Genomic DNA, 7,343 nt, shown 5'->3' with positions numbered 1-7,343 from the left:
CACTGGGCCCCCTGTCAAAGACAAACTCCCACACACTGGGCCCCCTGTCCCAAAGACAAACTCCCACACACTGGGCCCCCTGTCAAAGACAAACTCCCACACACTGGGCCCCCTGTCCCATAAAGACAAACTCCCACACACTGGGGCCCCTGTCCCAAATCCACCTCAACGTTCCCATAAAGACAAACTCCCACACACTGGGCCCCCTGTCCCACACACTGGGCCCCCTGTCAAAGACAAACTCCCACACACTGGGCCCCCTGTCAAAGACAAACTCCCACACACTGGGCCCCCTGTCAAAGACAAACTCCCACACACTGGGCCCCCTGTCCCATAAAGACAAACTCCCACACACTGGGCCCCCTGTCCCAAATCTACCTCAACGTTCCCACAAAGACAAACTCCCACACACTGGGCCCCCTGTCCCAAATCCACCTCAACGTTCCCATAAAGACAAACTCCCACACACTGGGCCCCCTGTCCCAAATCTACCTCAACGTTCCCACAAAGACAAACTCCCACACACTGGGCCCCCTGTCCCAAAGACAAACTCCCACACACTGGGCCCCCTGTCCCAAAGACAAACTCCCACACACTGGGCCCCCTGTCCCAAAGACAAACTCCCACACACTGGGCCCCCTGTCCCAAAGACAAACTCCCACACTGGGCCCCCTGTCCCAAAGACAAACTCCCACACACTGGGCCCCCTGTCCCACATCCACCTCAACGTTCCCATAAAGACAAACTCCCACACACTGGGCCCCCTGTCAAAGACAAACTCCCACACACTGGGCCCCCTGTCAAAGACAAACTCCCACACACTGGGCCCCCTGTCAAAGACAAACTCCCACACACTGGGCCCCCTGTCCCAAAGACAAACTCCCACACACTGGGCCCCCTGTCAAAGACAAACTCCCACACACTGGGCCCCCTGTCCCAAAGACAAACTCCCACACACTGGGCCCCCTGTCAAAGACAAACTCCCACACACTGGGCCCCCTGTCCCAAAGACAAACTCCCACACACTGGGCCCCCTGTCCCAAACTCCCACACACTGGGCCCCCTGTCCCACACACTGGGCCCCCTGTCCCACACACTGGGCCCCCTGTCCCACACACTGGGCCCCCTGTCCCACACACTGGGCCCCCTGTCCCACACACTGGGCCCCCTGTCCCACACACTGGGCCCCCTGTCCCAAATCTACCTCAACGTTCCCACAAAGCAGACAGAAGAGGGAACTTTACTCTGGATGGAGTGACCTCGTAACTCGGGAAGTAATCCACAGGAAATGCACGGAAATGAGGCTCATTGTTTGAGGAAATGAAATGAAACACCTCTTTCCACTCCCGTAGGATTTGCATTCTGGGGACGTGCGTGTGCAACCAAAGAGGTCATGATGTCTGGGAAAGGGATCTTGAACTGTTCCACAGTTTCCCTGGAGATCAGCTGTTCCAGCTACAGTGACATTAACTTTCAGGACTAAAGCTTTGATCCAATATGGAATCTCCAAGGCTGTTAAATTAAAATGTTCCATTCTGAAATGCATTACTACAAACACTCTTATCCTGCCTCCTGTATGCTCATAGCCTATACATTTTTGGCATTTGACATGCACCTGCTATTTATAAGTAGCACCAGGTGAATATTTGTGTTATTTTGCATTTATTTTACATGTGCTCAGTCAGAACAGTGCTGTGAATATGATATATGGAAAGCGAAGCAGTGGTCTCATGTGCACAATTTCTTTCCACAAGTCCATCCATCCATCCATCCATCCATCCATCCATCCATCTTCAACCACTTATCCATAGTCTGGTCGCGGGGCAACAGCTCCACCAGAGTGTTGGTGGAGCTGGGGGGATCCCGAGACGTTCAAAGGCCAGTGAGTTGATGTGTTTCCTCAACTGCGTCTTGGTCTGCCCCCCCGGGGTCTCCTCCCAGTGGGACGTGGTCCTTGGTCTGCCCCGGGGTCTCCTCCCAGTGGGACATGGTCCTTGGTCTGCCCCGGGGTCTCCTCCCAGTGGGACGTGGTCCTTGGTCTGCCCCGGGGTCTCCTCCCAGTGGGACATGGTCCTTGGTCTGCCCCGGGGTCTCCTCCCAGTGGGACGTGGTCCTTGGTCTGCCCCGGGGTCTCCTCCTCCCAGTGGGACGTGCCTCGAGTGACCTCCCTAGGGAGGCATTCCACAAGGCATTCCGAGAGGCATTCCAACAAGTCCAAGGTCAATAATCAAAAGTGTGACCGTGGACCCGGCCTCCTCACAGAGCACGACCATGGACTGCTATCATATTATTACACCAACTACACTATATCTTTTTTTTTTTATGATCAGTACTTTATTTTACATAAAAATACACATAAAACATAAGACCTACAATACAAACACAAGCAACAACAGCAGAGTACGTATTCATGGATAGACAATTAAGATAGATAAGATAACAAGTAAGACGCGCAAACGCGTGAAGCGAACGCAGCTCGTGTGTGTGTGGTTGTGTGTGTGTGTGTGTGCTACAGCTGCGCCCTGTGTGTGTGTGTGTGTGTGTGTGCGTGCGTGCGTGCGTGCCACAGCTGCGCCCTCTGGTGGCGGGCCGGTGGTGTAACAGCGTGACACCACACAGCGTGACACACACACACACAGACACTCAGCCCCTGCTGTCATAGTAAGTGGCTCACTGCGTTCGCAACCACTACACTATATCTTAATATTCTTCTACATATTATCTGACAACATTGCTCTACCATATTATATTATCTTACACTATTGCATTCATTATTATTGCTACTACTTGTATTTGCCTGCAGCTCCTTCCCTGTCCATTTCTTTCTTTCTATTGCCCCACCCCCCTCTCTTCACCGACATGGTCGAGGCAGATGGGCCGCCCACCCCAGAGTCGGGTTCTGCTTGACGTTTCTTATTGCTTGCTCTGGGTGGATCTTTGTCGCTTTTCTGCTCTATATTGATTGATTGAAACCTTTTATTTATTCTCGAAAAGAGCATTGAGGTTCTCCCTCATTTCCAATGCCGACGAGATCACATACAGTATTATAAAACGATTTAAGACATGCAGGTATAAAACACAAATCAAATCTTCACATAAGGACATAGAGACATATTATACAGACAGTGAAAAAAACATAATTTAAAAACAGTTGCATATTGAGGTAGGGAGGTTCAGAAGCATGCTATTAAATTGACCATAAGATATGGGGGTACCAATTGTCAGTGTTTGCTGTAAAGTGTTCCATGTGTTTGGGGCATCGAAGCAAATAGCTCATTTTCCTAGTTCAGATTGTACGGATGGGACCTCTAGTGTAAGCCATTCACTTGAACGGTATTTATTTTCCATTGTAACAGCAATGTGATGTATGATGGTAGCTTCCCATCAATGGCTTTAACCCATTCTGACCTGAGATCAGATTCATACGAGGTTTCCACTGGACACACACTGGTCTGATGAACCCATTCTGACCCGAGATCAGATTCTAAAAAAGTCAGTCGCTCTTCGATTTTTCAAAAATAGCAGACCTACAAGCTCGTATCGCGCCACTCGGTGGCGCGATATGAGCTTGTAGATCTGCTATTTTTCAATAGCTAAAGCATAACACGATGCCGACACCAAAATGGGTGCCCGGTCAGAATGGGTTAAAAATGAACTGGTGCCAGTGCCTGGTTCTCCTCTCAGAGAGAGGGAAGACCAACCTACTTTATCATAGAGGGTGCAATATATGTGTCTTGAGGCAACTTGTTGTGATTTGACACTTTAATAAAAATGGAATTGAATAAGGCCAACTGTACAACGTCAGTGCACTGTACTGGCGATCGTCACACTATTATATTATAATAACACCCCAAAAACACTAGGGATGGGTCCGATTAATCGATTAATCGATAATCGTTGATAGGACCCAAAATCGATTATGAAAATTAATAATCGATAATCGTTTTTTTTTTTTTTTTCTGTTTTTTTTTTTTTTTTTTTTAATCTGTTGGAAAGGCAATATTGTCATCAAAACAGGACAGGGCTATAGGCCTACCATGACTGAGGAGTGTGAGTGGAGATTGATTCCAATCAAGATACAGGTTTGGAGGATTTAGCAGGTGTTGGGAATTTACCTAATCAGGCCTAGGCTGGGGTTGCTATGGTGATCAATTGGATCAACAGTGGTCCAGGGACCACCAGTGGTCCTCATTTAAAAGATGGAGTTAGTAACCAAATGAACCCTTATTAACTCTCAAGAGTTACAATTATTGTTAATCAACTACATCAGGGGTTCCCAAACTTTTTTGACTTAGGTACCCCTTGGGGGAAGATTTTTTTTATTTGTAGGGTTCATTCAAAAAAATAAAAATAAAAGTAAAAATAAAAATAAATAAAAAAGTAAACCCCCCGCCCCCCAAAACGATTAATCGATTAATCGTTAATATTGAATTATACAAATCGATTTTCATTTTGGACACATTTACACATCCCTAAAAAACACACAAGCCTGTGTAACACTTGAGCATACTTGTAACTGTAATGCTAGGGCATGGCTGACATAATTAGATTTGTGTGTTTGACTTTGCTTAATTTAGCTTATGCTTTCATGTCAGTCCCTATAATAGATACTGGTATCTGATATGGCAGTAGTATGCCGTTCCCAAAATATTACATAAAGGGATGTCTCACAGTTGGATTTAATTGCATCTCCGACATGCCTGTTGAAAGGCAGGAATTTGTCAGGATTCTGTAAAGCAAGTTTCTTATGCACCTCTGTTGAGATTCTGAATAGTCTGGGGGTTTAATGATTTGAGGCACAACGCCCTACAATCAGTTGTTAACTACAGTATCTTATATCGTTAAGTCTGTTTTCAAGGCCTGGGCCGTGGCTCAGTGGTCCAGACTGTCCACTGAGGCCTGGGCCGTGGCTCAGCGGTCCAGGCACCTTGGCCTGGGCCGTGGCTCAGCGGTCCAGGCACCTTGGCCGGCAGCCCGAGCCTGGCAGTGTGCCGCGGGTTCGACTCCCGATCCCCCGACGGCCTTTACTGCATTTCACTCCCCCATCTCTCTCCCCCATTTCCTGTCAGCCTACTGTCTGTCCCTCTATAAAAAATATAAAAATAATAAAGGCGAATGCAGCAAAACAAGCCCATTTAAAACAAGTCTGTTCAAGTGGACAACTACAACAAAGCCGCACTGAGCACGCACGCTCACACACACACACACACACACACACACACACACACACACACACACTCGTGCATACCTACATAACAGTGATACAAGTAACGGGTAATCGCAAAAAGTAACAGGCACATCGCCGGTGACGGGCAAACGTGTCTCCCGATTGACCAAACTCTAAAGCTCACAGTGAGGTCTCACACCGCACGGGAGGACCTCAAACTTCTATAGAAAATAATACCAGCACTCACGTAGTATCCTGGAAGGATTAACCCATTCTGACCTGAGATCAGATTCATAATGAGGTTTCCGCCAGACACACACTGGTCTGATGAACCCATTCTGACCTGAGATGAGATTTAAAAAATGTAAGTCGCTCTTCGATTTTTCAAAAATAGCAGACCTACAAGCTCGTATCGTGCCACTCGGTGGCGCGATATGAGCTTGTAGATCTGCTATTTTTAAATAGCTAAAGCATAACATGATGCTAACACCAAAATGGGTGCCCGCCCAGAATGGGCTAAAGCTTTATTTTGTGTGTCCCCCCCCAGCAGCAAACAACAGTAAGGTCGTTTCGGCCCGAGAGCCTTCTTCTTCTTATGACGTGGAAATACTCAACCGAGTAGTTTGAGGGCACTTCAAGTGCCCTAAAACTTTTACAAAACCATTTACAAAATAGGACTCGTACCGAAACCAGTTTCTTTGCCAAAACAAATCGAAACCAACCCAGTTTGGATAAAATCCAAAACGCCTTCGTGGGGCAATAATGCCACCTTGGCCTTTAGACCTTGGAGTGTTTTCTGATTACTGACTTATTTCTTGTAGGCAGGGGCGGCCTTAGGAATCTGGAGGCCCGTTTCAAGACCAAATATGAGGCCCCCATATACCTATGACATCATTATTTTGTTGATACATCCGTATATATTGATACGAATAGTTTGACTGTTCAATATCACACACAGCTATTGTTTTACTCGTTTCTCCGACATATTGTAAGCCACATTTTTCACAAATGAACACAGTTGCTGGCTGTTATCTGTTGTTTAATCTCCAACATGCGTTTTGTAGTTCTATTTTTAACTATTTGTTTGGGTTTGAAGTATTCTGGTCTCTGGTGTGCTGGTGTGTTGATTCCTTTTAGCTTGCTGTGTACCAGATAAAATGGTAAATGGTGCATTTATATAGCGCCTTTATCCAAGGCGCTTTACAGAGATTGTGCAATACATTCAGCCATTCACACACACATTCATACACCTTTACATAGATTGTGCATTACATTCACCCATTCACACACACATTCATACACCTTTACATAGATTGTGCATTACATTCACCCATTCACACACACATTCATACACCGATTGCGGCGGAAGCCATGCAAGGTACCAACCAGCACATCGGGAGCAATTTGGGGTTTAGTGTCTTGCCCAAGGACACTTCGACATGTAGACAGGAGGAGGAGGAGCCGGGATTCGAACCGCCGACCCATAGATCATTGGACAACCTGCTCTACCTCCTGAGCCACAGTCGCCCTTAAGAGTTTTGTTATTTCTGTAGGAGTTTTGCGATTATTATTTTTTTGGCAGAAGGAGAAGGAAAAAAAAAACTAACAATAACAATAGAAGACCAAGTCCTTTCAGGACTGCTTGGTCCTTTAAATAAAAAAAGATCATAGAAATAAATATACAATAAAGAGAGTTCCACCGTGTTCAGTTTGGAACATACAGACACAGGTTTGTGTTTCCACCGCATTGTGTTGGACGGAACAATTGTCATTGTTTGATGCCTAGCTGAATGGTTAGAGAGCCTGTCTGGAGAGAAGGAGTCTCCTGAGGTTTGAATCTCAGTAAGAGATGCTGAGAGGTGGCTGACCATCAGGTGGGATGAGATGTTGATCCATCATTTCTTGATCTTTCTGCTGTTCCTTCGTCTGGAATGTGGTCTCGGTTGTTATTGCTGTTGTCGTCTGTTGTCGTTGGTTGCCATGGCTGCCAGTTCCCACCTGATGTCGTGTGGGAGTTCTGATTGGTCCAGAGCGTACTGAATAACTTCTAGCTTACATAACGTCTTAAGACGAGGACTGAAGTCTAAGATGAACAGCTCATCAGAGAAAGTGTAAACTCCTTTGTATCCTCCAAAGAGGATGATACAATCTCCCACAATGCAACAGCACATACCCT

Source organism: Protomyctophum parallelum (assembly GCF_964188405.1).
Source record: "Protomyctophum parallelum genome assembly, chromosome: 18".
Classification (NCBI taxonomy): domain Eukaryota; kingdom Metazoa; phylum Chordata; class Actinopteri; order Myctophiformes; family Myctophidae; genus Protomyctophum; species Protomyctophum parallelum.
This window is presented reverse-complemented; position numbering follows the sequence as displayed.